Source organism: Triplophysa rosa, unplaced genomic scaffold (genome assembly GCF_024868665.1).
Source record: "Triplophysa rosa unplaced genomic scaffold, Trosa_1v2 scaffold393_ERROPOS157946, whole genome shotgun sequence".
NCBI classification, from domain to species: Eukaryota; Metazoa; Chordata; class Actinopteri; order Cypriniformes; family Nemacheilidae; genus Triplophysa; species Triplophysa rosa.
This window is the reverse complement of record NW_026634392.1, coordinates 137,973-154,340: the sequence shown is the minus strand read 5'-3', so window position 1 is coordinate 154,340 and position 16,368 is coordinate 137,973. Positions and strand designations below refer to the sequence as shown.

Sequence of the window (16,368 nt, the reverse complement as noted above, 5' to 3'; positions counted from 1 at the left end):
CCCTCAAATTATGATTTTCCAGAAAAAAGACAGATTACAGGATAACAGATACACATTCACTCTGGGAAACACTACAGTAGAACACACTTTACACTACTATTATCTCGGCCTAAAAATCAGCATGTCAGGAGGTTTTGGTCTGGCAGTGAATGCACTGAAAGAGAAAGCTAGACGAGTGTTTTACGCCATCAAAGGCAAATTCACCCAAACAGATATTCCAGTTACAGTCTTGTGTAAAATCTTTGATATTGTAATTATTCCTATAGCTCTATATGGCTGCGAGGTTTGGGGTCCACAGTGTCTGACATATTACTCCAAATGGGATAAACACCCCATAGAATCCCTGCATGCTGAATTCTGTAGAAACATTTTGAGAGTTCAGAGAAGAACACCAAATAATGCATGCAGGGCTGAATTAGGCAGATACCCCCTGATAATACACATCCAAAAACATTCCCTCAAATTCTGGACACACCTTAATTCAAGTCCTCCTAACACACTTCAACATGAAGCACTTAAAACCCAAGAGCTAAAGCCAGTGCGATCTGCCAGCTGGCTCTAAAACTTCAGTCCGGCACAACGGAACAAAACCAAATCAGAATAAACCAAATTATCAAAGAAAGTCAAAAGTCATTTTTAGATCATTGGGAAAAGGAAAATGCACGCCACAAGTAAACTAAAATGCTATTGGACCCTAAACAGAAAATAAAATCTGGCAGATTATCTCTACACTGTTGGAGATGTAAAACAGAGACGGATCCTGACCAAATACAGACTCGGTGATCACAGTCTGGCCTTAGAGATCTGTTACAATCACTGTTTACTTTTATTACATTCTCATGTTTCTGCCTGAAATCTACATTTGATATTGATATTTTATTTCCATATTTAATTTGTTTACTTACATAAACTTTATTTTATATTTCATTCTATATTTATGCATTACTCAGCATCTTATTTTAATTTTACTCTAATGTTTGTACTTATTGTATGTATTTTGTTATATGTTCAATGCTTTGGCAATGTTGTAAGAACACGCAATAATGCCAATAAAGTATCAATTGAGAGAGAGAGAGCATGGCAGCTAAAGCATTTCTGAACACCAATAAAATCATCTTTAACAAAGAGGCACAAACTTAATGCAGCTATTCTATGTATAGAATCGGATACTTGCGAGCTCTGTGCTGGAAAATATTCATATGCGCGTGGAGAGATGGAAATGTTCAAAAGGTTTCAGAATGCAGTCCTGCTGGAGTGCTGAGTTTAGGGTTTAGCCCCGGTGTCCAAAGTTTGTAGGGCCTACTCGGCCTCCCTGCAGGAGCCGAAAGCCACCGGTCTCTGTTGGATTCTCTTCTGCCTGAAGTGTATCGGTGAATGATGTTTTTATGTACATACCTGCCCTGCCCCCAGGTGGCCTGCGGGCCAATGCCATGAAAGCGATAAGTGGGCCAGAGAAAGTTCCTTTGTTTCTCATGGCGCCTTATTTGCATAGCTCTGACATTATGGTTAATTTGCACCTAATAACTAAACATAGTTATGGACATAGTACAATGCATGCTATAGTATTATAACATAGCTCATCAGATAGGGAATTAAAAGAGGAGGAGTTACATAGTAAACATGCTATGCCTTGAATTATGTTAAACTGTGAATCATCCCAACGTATGAATACAACAACGCCTAATTCAAAACTTGCATTATTACTGGTTACAGGTAACTTAAGATTGCAAGAGTGCCAACACACAACAAGGATATTGTGACGAGGGAGGCGTGACGAGAGCCGTGAGGCAGGGAGGCGGGGCCGGTGGCGTGAGTGATAGTGGGAATCAGCTGCGCACACACCGGTCCCGCATGTCTCACGGAGGAGATCGGAAGCATAAAAGGACGAGCGACAGGAGTGTACGGCGAGAGAGGAACGGGCCCAGACATATGTTAAGTTTTGTTTATGTTTGTGTGTTGTGTACCGTGAGGTGGCTGCTGGCCTTTTTACTTCCGGATTATTGTTTGTTTATTTTGATTAAAGTTTATTGTGAATGTTCGCCGGTTCGCGCCTCCTTCCTTCCCTTTTATTGAGCCTTTTGTTACAGTGGTGCCGAAACCCGGGAGGAAGGAGGGACATGCTGTCAAAGAGTCCTCGCCGCTGAGGGGGATCGCTGTGCCGAAGAGTTCGGGCAGCGCAGACGAGGGTAGTCCGCGAGCGGCTGCCCGAGGGGGTGGTGCTGGCGCGTGTGCCAGGACGGGGAAAAGACCTCGCGGCGTGTTCCTGGGTCCGAGGTGGGGTGGCTGCCGTCCAGGAGGGAGCGGAGAGGTCAGCCCCGCTGACAGAGCCTGTTGCCGTCTGCCAGATAGGGGAGGAGCAGGAAGTGGGGGACTTGCTGCCTGCTGCCCTCAGTTGGAAGGGGCCATCGCCGGCCGCCAGGACACGAGGGCCTCGCTGCCGTGCCCCTTGGTCCGAGGTGGGGTGGCTGTCATCCGGGAGGGAGTGGAGGGCCCCGCGGGCCGTGGGCCGGAGCCTGCTGCCGTCCGCCATGTAGGGGAGGAGCAGGAAGCGGGGGACTTGCTGCCGGCTGCCCTCAGCGGGTGGAGCCATCGCCGGCCGCCAGGGGGTGGAGGAGGAGCGAGGGAGCGTCCAGTACCACCGCATGGCACCGCGAGGAAGAGCCTCTCGGCTGGCTGAGGACCGAGCGACAGCGTGTCGGGGAACCGGACAACATTTTTTTTTTCTTTCTTTTTTCCTCTCTCTCAGCTCTCGCCCCTGTCGCTTCCGTCTCCGTTCTCTCGTCTCATCTGTCCATACCCCCAGGCGCTGGGGCCATTGAGACTGGCCCCCTGGGGGGAGTAAGCACAGTCTCGTGGGTACCCCCGGCCTGTGAGGGGCGATGGGGGTATGTGACGAGGGAGGCGGGACGAGAGCCGTGGGAGGAGGAAGAGAAGGCCGGTGGCGCGAGCGATAACGAGGATCAGCTGGGCGTCACACTGGCCTCGTATCTCCCACGGAGGAGATCGGAAGCATAAAAGGCAGAGCGACAGGAGGAAACGGCGAGAGAGGACCGGGCCCGGACATATTAAGTTTTGTTTATGTTCGTGTGGCCGGCAGTCGACCGTGAGGTGGCTGCCGGCGTTTTTTACTGCTGATTTATTGTTTATTTATTTTGATTAAAGTGTTTTGAATGTTCGCCGGTTCCCACCTCCTTCCTTCCCGTTTATTGAGTGTATTACAACGTGCTTGCGACCTGGCAGTTACGTTACCAGCAGGTCATCATGTTGATATCAAAATATAACCAATATGTTACGTAACTGGACCGTTCTTGGTTATCCTGCAACGTTAGGAGACGGTAAATGTGACGTTATGAATTGGTCATTTATTGGTATTGAAATTACATGCCTAGGACGTGTACTTTACGTTATCAGTAGGTCATGTAATTACCAAAATACTACGAATATAGTACGTAACTGGACCATTTTTGGTTATCGTGTAACGTGAGGAGTTTGTGCAGGTGACATGAATTGGTCATTTAATGGTAATGAAATTGCGTGCCTGGGACGTGCCAGCTACGTTGCCAACTGGTAAATCATGAAATTACCAAAAATGACCAATAAATTACGTAACCGGTACGTCATGTGTTAGCTGGGTAGCAGGTAGTGGTCTCAACAGGTAGTGGTCTAGCTTTTGTTGAAACTAGTAACTTTGTATTAGCACCTATTGTATTATTGCTCCTGTATGACATATGTGACCCTGGACAACAAAACCAGTCTTATGGGTCAATTTTTCGAAATTGAGATTTTTACATAACCTGAAAGCTGAATAAATAAACATTCTATAGATATATGAGTTGTTAGAATATGACAATATCTGGCTGAGATGCAACCGTTTAAAACTCAGGAATCTGAGAGCGCAAAAAAATCTAAATATTGAGAAAATTGCCTTTGAAGTTGTTAATCAGGGGCACTGTGGCAGACCATCCACTCACAAAAACAAAGTTTTTATATATTTAAGGTAGGAAATTTACAAAATATCTTCATGGAACATGATCTTTACTTAATATCCTAATGATTTTTGGCATAAAAGAAAAATCGATAATTTTGACCCACACAATGTATTTTTGTCTTTTACTAAAAATGTTCCCGTGCTACTTAAGACTGGTTTTGTGATCCAGGGTCACATATCGCTTATTGTTCCCTGAACTCTCTGTAAGTCGCTTTGGATAAAAGCGTCTGCTAAATGAATACATGTAAATGTAAATTAGTATTCCAAAGTATTCTTAAGTATTTATATTAAGTAGAATTTGTGTAATCTAACGAAATAGTGAAATACATTTTAAAAGTACAGCGTAATATGTTTTAACGTGTTAGTTTGGCTCTCCTGATTTTGCCAAGTTGTTGATGTCCTTAGGGCAACATCATGTTGACGACATTTAAATTAACCAGACAGATTTCAGAAATAAGTTTACAGTTTGTTTTAAATTTAATCTTACAACCAGGATTAGTTGCTTCTAGACCATTGTTTTTCACTTATCATTTCCCTCTGATTTTAGGGGTAAGTTATGGTTAGGGCTGGGGTTTGGTGTGGGTTTAGGTTTTATTTATAAAAATGTTGTCCTTGGGTCAACAAAATATGTTGCTCTGAGGACATCAACCACTTGGCAAAATCAGGAGAGCCTTAGTTTCACACGTTTCGTCCCTTTTGGCCTTCCATAGCAGATGAAGCAGTCACGCGGTTGTTGCGTAAACGAAGCTTCTGATGTCACAGATCACGTGGTTATGGAAAAACGATTCAGGCTCCGGGCACGTTACACGGTTGCGCTGAGAGATGTTATTTTATTTTATTTTATTTTATCCTATACCGTTCTTAGATGCCTTGTTGGAGAACATCACATCACTGCTGGAAATAAACAATGTCCACAGGAATGAACCACCTTAATGACACTGGGCACTTCGATTAGATGAGATAACAGAAGACAGAAAATTTGCTCTGATCTGCGTTAAAAAGGTTGGGCCGAATTCAGTGTTTGATGGGAAGAAAGGGGCGCTAAATGATTTGTGGGCCAGGCATCCATTTCAAAAATATCCTGTGGTATTCCTCGTAATAAAACATCAAAAGTACCACACAAAGCGTATGGTATTGTGTTGTTGTTGTTTTTGGAGAGCTTTACCACAGGAGTTTGTTGTGCGGTATGTAGTATTCCTGTAGCCTAATATGCTTGTGGTAGCGTCACTTTGTTGTATTACTGTCACATTTCTGCAACAATTACCACAGGGTTTTCTGTTGTTTAATAACGTTATGTAATATACTTGTGGTAGTGTGTGTGATTAACCGATATAAAGTTGGTTCGACGTTGGATTTTAGACGGATATTCAGTCGCGAATAACGTCAAAAGATCTTTAGTGGGTGGTCGTAGATGTTAGACGGATATTCAATCGCGAATAACGTCAAAAGATCTTTAGTGGGTGGTCGTAGAAGTCGACACAGATGACAGTTTGGTTGTTTAAATATTCCTTAACGCGCTGCCACGCAGTATACGCTCTGGCGATTTGGCCGGTTAGGGGCCGTCTGCAAACTACGTGAAACTGGAAAAATATCAATGGTTTTTTCCATTCGATTAAAAAAATCAGGCTTTTTGACTTCAGTAATTATAGGACAGTATATAGATTGAGACAGGAAGTGATTTGGGAGGAGAGAGGGGAGCAGGATCTGGAAAGGACGCCAAGCCGGGACTCAAACTGGGGTCTCCCAGGGCACAGATGCACCACATGAGCACAGTCCAAGTTTTTAAAACGTACAAACACACTGGGAGAGTATTTAAAAGAACAAAGTAATAGTAATGGTATAATAGTGTCTTTATTATTATTAATAAAATATGTTTAAAAGTCCTGAATCCAAAGAATACACATTGGCCAATTACTTTTGATAATTTCTTATTCATTTATTGTAAAATTATCTGCTATTGTATAAGATCTGCTATGGATGTTTAAACATTTTTTTTCAAATCAATTTTAAAGAATGTGTCTTGTTATTACAATAACAAAAACATGTGGTACACTCAGTGAAGCCTTTTACTCATATAACTAATTTTCAGACCAAGTCTACATAACTGCAGTCAATTTATCTGCTTTACACTCAATTTGAAATGATAAAATCAAGAATTTGCAAAACACTACAGTTCTCGTTATCAGACAGGCCCATGATTCAAAGCTAAATGCTCCTATGTTTTATGGAAAAATTCTGACATTTAAAATGCTGTACATTTGTGGAAACATCCCAGGATTTCTGTATCATTGTAATCAATAAATGGATTTCTTAATTGTCTTTTTAGAGGGTGATGAAGCTGAATGCTACCATCATAAATTCTTAATTTTGGATGCATGTGACAATATTACAGCAGTCCAGTTTTAGGTCTGCATTCACCAAGCCAAGAGTTTTTGTTTTCCAAGATATTTAGATAATGAAAATATCCAGTGTGGTATTGTCAGGAACCATGTAGACTGCACTAACTACACAGTGACAGTATCTTGGTATTTGAACTTGTTATTCAATTCAATTCAATTTTATTTATATAGCGCTTTTCACAATGTGCATTGTTCCAAAGCAGCTTTACAGGAGAAAATAAGAAAAACTTAAAAACTTAAAAAAAGGTAAAACACAGCACAGTGCATGGTGTTTATAGAACAAGCAAGATTATTCTAGTAAATAATATCTAATAAATGCAGTCTCCCGGTGGTTTATTTAGCATATTTTGATTTAAGTGAATGCTTGGCTGAAAAGATGTGTCTTTAATCTAGATTTAAATTGGGAGAGTGTGTCTGACCCTCGAATAGTATCGGGAAGGCTATTCCAGAGTTTAGGTGCCATGTGTGAGAAAGCTCTACCCCCTTTGGTGGATTTAGTTATTCTAGGTGTGTTATCAAAAGTCTGGAGTTTTGAGATCTTAGAGAGTGTGATGGGTTGTAGTGTGGTAGAAGCTCTGTTATGTAGGTAGGTGCTAAACCGTTTAAGGCTTTACAAGTGATTAAAAGAACTTTAAAGTCAATACGATACTTAAGTAGCACAATTTCACTAGCACATTTACTTCAGTTTGTAAACAATACAGTGAGGGAAATAAGTATTTGATCCCCTGCTGATTTTGTAAGTTTGCCTACTTACAAACAAATGAAGGGTCTATAATTTTTATGGTGGGTTTATTTTAACTGATAGACACAGAATATTTAAAAAAATCAGGGGGAAAAAATGTTATATAAAGGTTATAAATTGATTTGCATTTCAGTCAGTGAAATAAGTATTTGATCCCCTACCAACTAGCAAGAATTCTGGTTCCACAGATTGGTTATGTGCCTATATGGACCACAGATTAGTCCTGTCACTTTAAGAAAGTACTCCTAAATCAGCTTGTTATGTATATAAAAGATGCCTGCCAACAGAATCTGTATCTTCCAGTTCAACCTCTCCAACACCATGGTCCATACCAAATAGGTTTTAAAGGATGTCAGTGACAAGATTGGAGACCTGCACAAACCTTGAATAGGCTACAGACAGAAGCTTGGTGAGTAGGAGACAACTGTTGGTGTGATTATTTGGAAATAGAAGATATACAAAATAACTATCAAATTCCCTTGTTCTGGAGCTCTCTGCAATATTTCCCCAATGGGGTAAAGATGATCATGAGAAATGTTAAAGATCAGCCCAGAACTACACGGAAGAAGCCTGTTAATGATTTCAAGACAGTTGGGAACACAGTTAGCAAGCAAAACATTGGTAACACATTGGTAACACGCTATGCCACAGTAGACTGAAATCCTGAAGCACCCGCAAGGTCCTCCTGCCCAAGAAGGCCCGCCTGGCTCGTCTTAAGTTTGACAATGAACATAAAAATGATTCAGAAAAGGCTTTGGCGAAAGTGCTGGCACTGCTGTGAGACCAAAATGGACTCCTGTGTTTGGAGGGAGAGAAATGCTGACTATGAGCCCAAGAACATCATGTCTACAGAGAAGCACAGTGTTGGAAACATTCTGCTTTAGGGCTTTTTCTCTGCTACAGGTATACAGGATGACTTCACCGCATTGAGGGGCTGAGGGACGGGCCCATGTACCGTAAAATCTTGGACGAGAACCTCCTCCCCTTAACTAGGTCACTGAAGATGGGTCATGGATGAGCCTTTAACATGACAAAGACGCAAAACATATTGCCAAGACAACCAAATAGTGGCTTAAGGAGAAGCACATTAAATGTCCTAGCCAGTCTCTAGACCCTAGTCCTATAGAACCTCTGTGAAGGAGGCTAAAACTCCAATTTGCTGAGCGACAGCCAAGAAACCTTAAAGATTGACAGAGGAGTGGACTAAATGTATCCGGACACATGTGCAAACCTGGTGACCAACTATCAGAAATGTCTGACCTCTGTGCTTGCCAACAAGGGTTTCTCCACAAAGTACAAAGTTATGTTTTGCTTGGGGATCAAATACTTATTTCACTGACTGAAATGCAAATCAATTTATAACCTTTATATAACATTTTTTTCCCCTGATTTTTTTTAATATTCTGTGTCTATCAGTTAAAATAAACCCACCATAAAAATTATAACCCTTCATTTGTTTGTAAGTAGGCAAACTTACAAAATCAGCAGGGGATCAAATACTTATTTCCCTCACTGTATATGCTTGGTCTGTTTAAATATATCATTGTTTGAGAATTGGGGGGGTGGTGTGGTAAAATGGAGTGTATTATAACTTGTTCAAGTCAACGGACTTTTATTTTGACGGGACGCCGCAAAGAGCATTTGTTTAAGTTAACCGGACTTTTATTTTGACGGATCGCCGCAAATGGTGTTTGTTTATGTCTTCGTGTCCTCGTGCAGTGAAACCTGTACTCCACATCACAGCGTTCAGGTTATACACGCAACCGCACCACTCTTTCACACACTACGCAAAACAAGCAGAATACATATTTAAACAGTATCTGAATATTTCGTTAGCTGTTACGTAGCTGTTAGCGGTTCAGCGCTGATTTCTTGTTAGGAAATAATTAGTGCTGTCAATCGATTAAAAAAATAATCGATTAATCACACATTTTTTCTGTGATTAATCACGATTAATCGCACATAACAATTATATTTTAAAATATACTTTTACATTTTAATAATTTCACATTTAATCTTCAAATTGATGTAGAAACAACATATTTCTTTAACAGCATCATTTTATGAAAGCTAACATTTTGATATTAGTATTGTAACTGATGTCTCTATTAAATTGATTATTTTAACATAATTATAGCCATTCAACAGTATAATTGAGAGCTCATGTAGGAAATATACAGAAATTGAAGGACACTTTACAGTCTTTAATGCTAAGTTATAAATTAAATGCAGAAGAATTCTCATTAAAGTTACAAAATCACATTGATTTCTTCTTTTATTTTGTTCTTTGATTAACATTAGTGACAGGAGTCACAGCAGCACGTTTAAGAACGTGGCCCCTTTAAGAGCTGTCTCAGTATGCAGATCTGACCGTCACCGCACTCCCATTTTCACAACTCTTTGCATTCATTTAAGATTTTATTTTACACCTTGAAGTCTGTGTTTAAGAAAATGCTAGACAAAACGGGCTTTCTGACATAATCTTGTATGGTTTTATCCATTCAAGCACGAAAGAGAACTTAACACGGATGCGCTGTCTGACAGAGATTCACCGACGCAGCCGTTACTGTACACACCAGACTGGACCTCTCGTTGCGTTTTGCCGCGTCCCACAGTTTAGAAGCTGTCTATCTTCATTGAACGCGTCAAAGCAACTGTTTAAAATCGCGCTTAAGTGGTTTAAAAGCCTTGTACACGAATAAGAGCGTGATTACATAATGTAACGCTAGACAAAGGATGTCAAAACAAACGGATGCTGCGTTAATTGCGATAAATATTTTCTCACACGTTAATTTGAAAAAATTAATCGCATGTTTTTTCAATAATACATTTGCCAGATTCCGTGTTGTACAGCAAATTTTGTTTTTATGCCTGGATTCCTCTGTTCCGTCCGCGTTTTCCGCATTGCGGAAATCATAGGGCTCTATGTATGTCAGGTGAGGTATCGGTGTGTCATTACGAGTACGAGTACGAGTACATGAGCTTGGTATCGGTCGATAACCGATACTGGTATCGGTATCGGTGCAGCCCTAAGCCAAAGCATCTGAGACCATTTTTTTCCAGTGTGGTCATCGGGGAAGTATGATGTTTGCAAGACTCTGCTTTTCATTTCGAAATCATCATTAATAAAGTGCACTGTTAAACTTAAGTAAGGCTCTGATGTTCTGCTTGACCACATGTCGGAAGTAGTCGCGTAGTATTTCACTTGTTGTAACTCGCATTCCACACTGACCTTGCATTTGGAATACATTTCAGGGATGGCAACTCTTGAAAAATAACTTTGCGAGGCAGCTGATATCTCTTATCAAGGGCGTTTATCATTTTTTGAAAGCCGGTTTGACTGACAATATTTGAGGGCACCATATCTTTGCATAAATGGTACGTGACGGTGTCGGTTATTTCTTTATGCCTTTTTGAACTTCTTTTGTATGGTGTGCAGCTCGCAAATGCCTGTATTATAGATTTTTGTTCACCTGGTTTTTGGGGTGCACTTTTGTTCGTGTCCTGGCTTTTCTTCTCCATGCACTGGTCGTAGAGCTCTTTGTGGTGCTGCCTCATGTGTTAGATTTGATGTGTTTTAACATGTTTTGCTGCAACGATGGTTTTACAGGTCTTGCAAATTACATGGCTCTGTCATCATCTCTGCTAAATCCAAAATATTCCCATATCACAGATGTCGATTTACTCTTTGTTACCAAGTCTTTATTCTGTTCTGAGCTCATCTTCGCTGTTTCTGCACCATCCACCTGTTGTGATCAGCCGTTAGTTCTGTTAAATTCTCGCAGGCTGTTTAGGCGCTCTCGCTGCGAGGCATTCTGATTGGTTCAGATAGCATACTGCGGGAGGTCGGTGGGCGGAAAAAGAATCATGTTATCTGCGGTTTAGAAATCGCAGATGCTCACATCAAGGTTTTTTACGATTTCGATTAATCGCACAGCCCTAATTTCAATATCATGTGCTGTCTAATAGTTCTGTGAATTAAACCAACATTTAAATGTTCATCTATGAACCAGTAACAAGTCACACCCTTCAAAGTTGAGATAGAATACTGTATGTTTTCAAAAGAAATGTCTTAACAGGCTTAAATGTATTTCAATAGTATCTTGATTTACATATGTTAGTAAAGGAGATGCACGAACATGTTGCTCTTTGAACAAGTAACAAGACACACCCCTTGACATTTACATATCAACCTGTGTTCATTTTAAATTAATTTATTCAAATTGCCAAAACCACTGCAATATCTTCCTCTGGGGGGAGGTGGTTGGTAAACTGCACAATCTTTGCAAGCTTTTTCTTAATTGTTTCATTTCAATAGCTTTTGTTGTGGTTTCATAGTTTTGGAAATAAAACCAACATCAAAATATTCTTCTTTGAACCAGTAACAAAACACACCCATTAGATAAAAAAAAATGAAGCATCTAGATGGAATAACTTTTTTGCTCTTCGTCTTGTGCTTTGCAGATGGTCCCTATCCTAATTCATTACATTACAAGGTCTTTCAATTACAAAACTTTAAGGCAAATAACAAATAAAAAGCACTGTGTGTTCTCTTGTACATTTGAAAACAATTCGAACTCTGCATGTCTCTTGTCATTTTACTAAGTCGTTAAAGAACTATAGATTTTTTCCGAGGCTGAATCTCTGACAAATGTCAAACGTCGAACCAACTTTATATCAGTGTGGGATTACTGTCATATTTCTGCAATACTAAACACATGATTTTCTGTTGTTTAGTGCGCAATATTCCTGTAATATATTTGTGGTACTGTGATATTACTGTCATATTTCTGCAGTGTTTACTACAGGATTTTTTTGGTACTCTATTTAATATTCCTGTATAGGGATGTAACGATTCACTCAGCTCACGATGCGATGCGATTCACGATTCTGATCTCACGATGCGATTTATTCACGATTTACTCACGATTTATTTTTAAAAAATGAGTTGAAACAAATTAGAAATGAACAACTTCCCTTGCATTATTTCTTAAATGCTTCACGTTTCTTTGCATAATAAAATAATGTTTTATTTCAAATAACAAAAGTAAACTGCGATTTTATAACAAATTAATAATAGAAAAAGTCTCTTTAATATAAACAAACTAATACTGTCTGTGCTTTTCTTGGATTTTTTTGCATTTAAGAAATATCAGCATCCACGTTTAGGTTTGCAGTGAAAATAGCGGCCCCTGCTGTTCAAAAAATGTATTGCGATTCAGTTCAAGCCTCAACCGAATTGAATCGTCACTCATTATAACCGATTTTCAACCGGCTCACGGTGAATCGTTACATCCCTATTCCTGTAATATTCCAGCAGTCCTCTGTAGTATCACTGTCATAATTCTGCAGTATTAACCACATGCAGGATTTAGTTGTACAAGTAATATTCCTGTGGTACTATGTAGTATTACATTGATTACGTGTGGCTTTATGTGATTTTATAAGCATACAAGTCATAATATTAAAATATGAGGGTCAGGTTAATCTTAAAATGTGAATTTCACAAGTAACGTACATTTGTATGCATTGGAATGCTTTAATTTGAGCTTTAATAAAAATCGATTCACATAGTAAATTGCTAGATCAATAATCAAATAAGACACATAATACATACATTTACGTTTATTTGCGATGTGAAAAATCATTGCTGTATAACTCATTCTCTACAAACTATAGGGTAAACACAGTGAAATGAATCAAAATGAAAAATGTTAACACAAAATTAAAGTCTCACAACAGGCTTGAAGCTTTATCTCATCTGATCATTTGTTGAGAACTGCGTTTTTCAGGAATTATGGATTCAGAGCAAGAACATCTCACCTTTTCTGTAAACCAGGGCTTGACAATAAGCAGTGTCATGTGGTTGTCCTTTGGAAAAGGAAATTTGTCATTCACTTGTCCGCGTAAATAAATTACTTGTCTGAAGATAAAAAATGACATTTCATGTGAAATGTCAATATAGGGTAAACATACCTATTAAGCTTGCTCAAAATCTACATTAAGACATTTTTAGTGCACAAGATTTTAGTACAAAAGGTTCTGTTAAGATAACAGATAACTCTTTAAACTCTTTAAAATAACTCTTTCTATCTAAAAAAACGTAGCTTTGTATACTTTGTTGGGCTATATGAGACCAGTTTTTGCTGCACTTATGCATTTTGTTGTCCTTATGTTGTTGCAATTGCTTCTACCGTTTACCTCATGTGTAAGTCGCTTTGGATAAAAGCATCTGCTAAATGACTAAATGTAAATGTATATTAATCTCTCAATAAAATATAACTTTATTTTAAATGGAAAAAGCATTTTAAAGGGGTCATATGGTGCGAATACATGTTTTTCTGTGTCTTTGAGTTGTTATAAGTTGCCCATGCATGTATTAGACACATAAAATTACACAAATTAAAGTGTTGCAACAACAAATGCATTCTATCTAAATGCGAATGCTCACCCAGACCTGCCTGAAACGCCTCGTGTGACCACACCCCCACAAATCTACGTCAGTTCATGGTATGATCTGACCAAGACCGCCCAAATGTATATGCAAATAAGGTGGGCGTACCTGTCACTACAATTGCTTTGGAATCTGATGTTCCAAATATGGTAAGAGGTTAACTGGCCAATCATAGCACACCTCGCTTTTCAGAGCGATGAGCTTTGTAAAAAATCTGCACGTTTCAGAGAGGCGGAGCAAAGAGGAGAGACAAACATGCATGGTATGTGGAAAATACATCATTTTTTAACCTTAAATCGTGTATACACATTGCATTACATCTAAAACAAATGATAATATTCGTTTTAGCCGTGTCATTTGACCCCTTTCAATGCACATAATTAAATGCAAATGTCTGGTTGTGCTTAATGGGTACATTTACAGTTGAGCTCAAAATTATTCATTTATTTTTCAATTATTTGTCAGACAATAGAACACTTCTGGAATTTCAAACAGGATGGGTTCTTTGCCCAGATGAAACTAAAACAATGAGCTTTTTAGCAGCAAACACTCAAGATGGGTTTGGTGCACACAGGGATAAAAAGTACCCCATGTGTAAAGTTATATACACTTCTGTATCTTTAATGTTTTGGGCCTAATTCTCTGGTGGAGATCCTTGATATCTTGTTCAGAGATAGATGGCATCATGGATTATAGCAAGTACCAACAGCTAAAAATCAAAACCTGGCTGTCCCTGTTGTGGAAAAATTTCAGTCTTGTAGTTCAAAAAATCTCTCAGACTAAGAAGGTCCGGATGTTGAGGAGTTAACTTTATTTGCTCGAGCCAAACAAAGTGAGATGTTCTAAGTCATCTAAAAACCAAGTGTTTTCAGTCTACAGTTATAGTAAAACTTCTGAAAGGTGGTCCTTTCTAAAACCAATCAGGTATTTTCCCGTTATCTCTTATTTTTATTAACCAATTGTTAATTGTCTGCCACCAATAAGTCCCAGGTAACAAGGTACGTATCTAATGGTGGTACTCTGGTTATTACATCATTTTTAAAATAATTTGCATACAATGGTTACTACATGAGACCACCAAACAAGCCATGGTCTCCATACGAGACGGCGTGGCGTCCGTGCGTAATCATGGTTACTTGTAAAGAGTGGAAAATCCCCAGGTTTTAGAGAGAACACAACAGGCTTCAAACTTTAGGCCTCTAAAAACATCACTGGATTTTACCTTGTTACATTGTGCTCAAATGTGCTTTAAACATGCATAAAGTGACATTAAGTGCATTTATATGAACAATCATTGGTTACAAGTACAGATTGTGTCATTAAATCATCAATTCTTCTTTAAATAATCAAATTATCATCATAAACCTACTTATATGTAATTATTCTTATTGACTATGATTTCAGATCAACCCATCTATGTACTAATGTTCCTATGAATACTTCTGAATACTTTTTAGGTATTTTATCAAGTGCATTTATAACTGTGGTGAAAGACAGTGCTCAATACATGTAAAAAACATATATATGTGCCCAGAAATTACACAATATATTCCCCCCTTTGGGACTCAAAAAGAGTCCCACACAGGATTAATTTCTGATGAGAAATATATACTACAAAGTGAATGAGTGCAGGCAAATGTCATCAAAACCATAATAAGAAATGTGTAAGTATATGCGTGGGCGAAATCCTTAAGTAATTACTCGAAGTATGCAAGCTAATAAAAATCCATCTTATCCATCTTGGTTATCTCGTTACACGGACAACACCTGCTTATAACCCACTATAGAACAAAGACATATTTATTCATTTTCATAGATACGTTCAGTATTAACTGAATAAACAACCATCTGTTGTTGAGAAGCAGACGTGTTAGCTCTCTTAATAGCCTGCATGACACATGGCCAAAAACAGAACAATAACAAAATGGGCAAGAGAATGCAGGTTGCCAACATCAATATGTTATGTAGATTTGGGAAAATATTATTGAACCAGTCCCAAATGGAAGATTCTGAATTTACTTCTTCTTTTGTGATCATTGTGGATAACATGGTGATGTTATGTATTCCTTGTTCGATAAGATGTCCATCCGCGTCATTGTCTGGAATGTACGTGCAACAAGTCTCTCCAATCATAGCACAAACACCTCCGCGTGCTGCGGTGAGTTGGTCCAGGACCACTCTGTTCTGGAGTGCGGTAAGCCGTATTCCTCGAAGTTCCTCTCTGATTCCTTCCATCATGATTTTCGTCGTATTGATAAATGAGGCTAGCTCATATCTAGTGATTTCCACTTCATGCATCAGTGATTCTACACCCAGTGCTGGGCTGAAAGCAGCCACAAGTTTCTCAGCAACTGTCCATATGTGATGGTTCTTTGGCACTGGGCTTTCTCTCAGGAAATTGAATAGGTCTCTTCTTGTTCGTTGTTGACTGTCCATTGCTCGATCGGGCAAGATGATGGCCCCTCCATGTAGTTGGACTAAAGCACATAGTCCTGTCCAGTTCTTTGGTAAGGATAAGTATACTCGATATCCACACAGCCAGTAGTGTCCTTCAACGACACCTGTTCCATCTAGATCAGGAACATGCACAGTCAAACATGAAGGACATTTTGCTCGTCCTCTCTCAGAAGTCACAAGGTATTGGAAGGCCACAACTGTTTGTGGAGCTTTATGTGTAGTTGTAACAAGGCGAGGTGGAGGATGCACATAGTCTGCTATGCGAAGACATGACATACAACTTTGTCTCATAGATTCATTTGTTTGCTTGTAGATATGTGAACATTTC

At 39.2% G+C, this 16,368-nt stretch overlaps 1 protein-coding gene across 1 annotated transcript in view; it reads left to right on the top strand.

Moving 5' to 3' along the window:
* The first annotated feature begins 4,755 nt into the window (after positions 1 to 4,755).
* Positions 4,756 to 16,368, top strand: part of chst10 (carbohydrate sulfotransferase 10) — a 57,780-nt gene continuing 46,167 nt past the window's right edge. The window contains exon 1 of the mRNA XM_057328175.1: positions 4,756 to 4,990. The gene's annotated coding sequence lies outside the window, so the exon portion shown is untranslated. The remainder of the gene's footprint in view (positions 4,991 to 16,368) is intronic.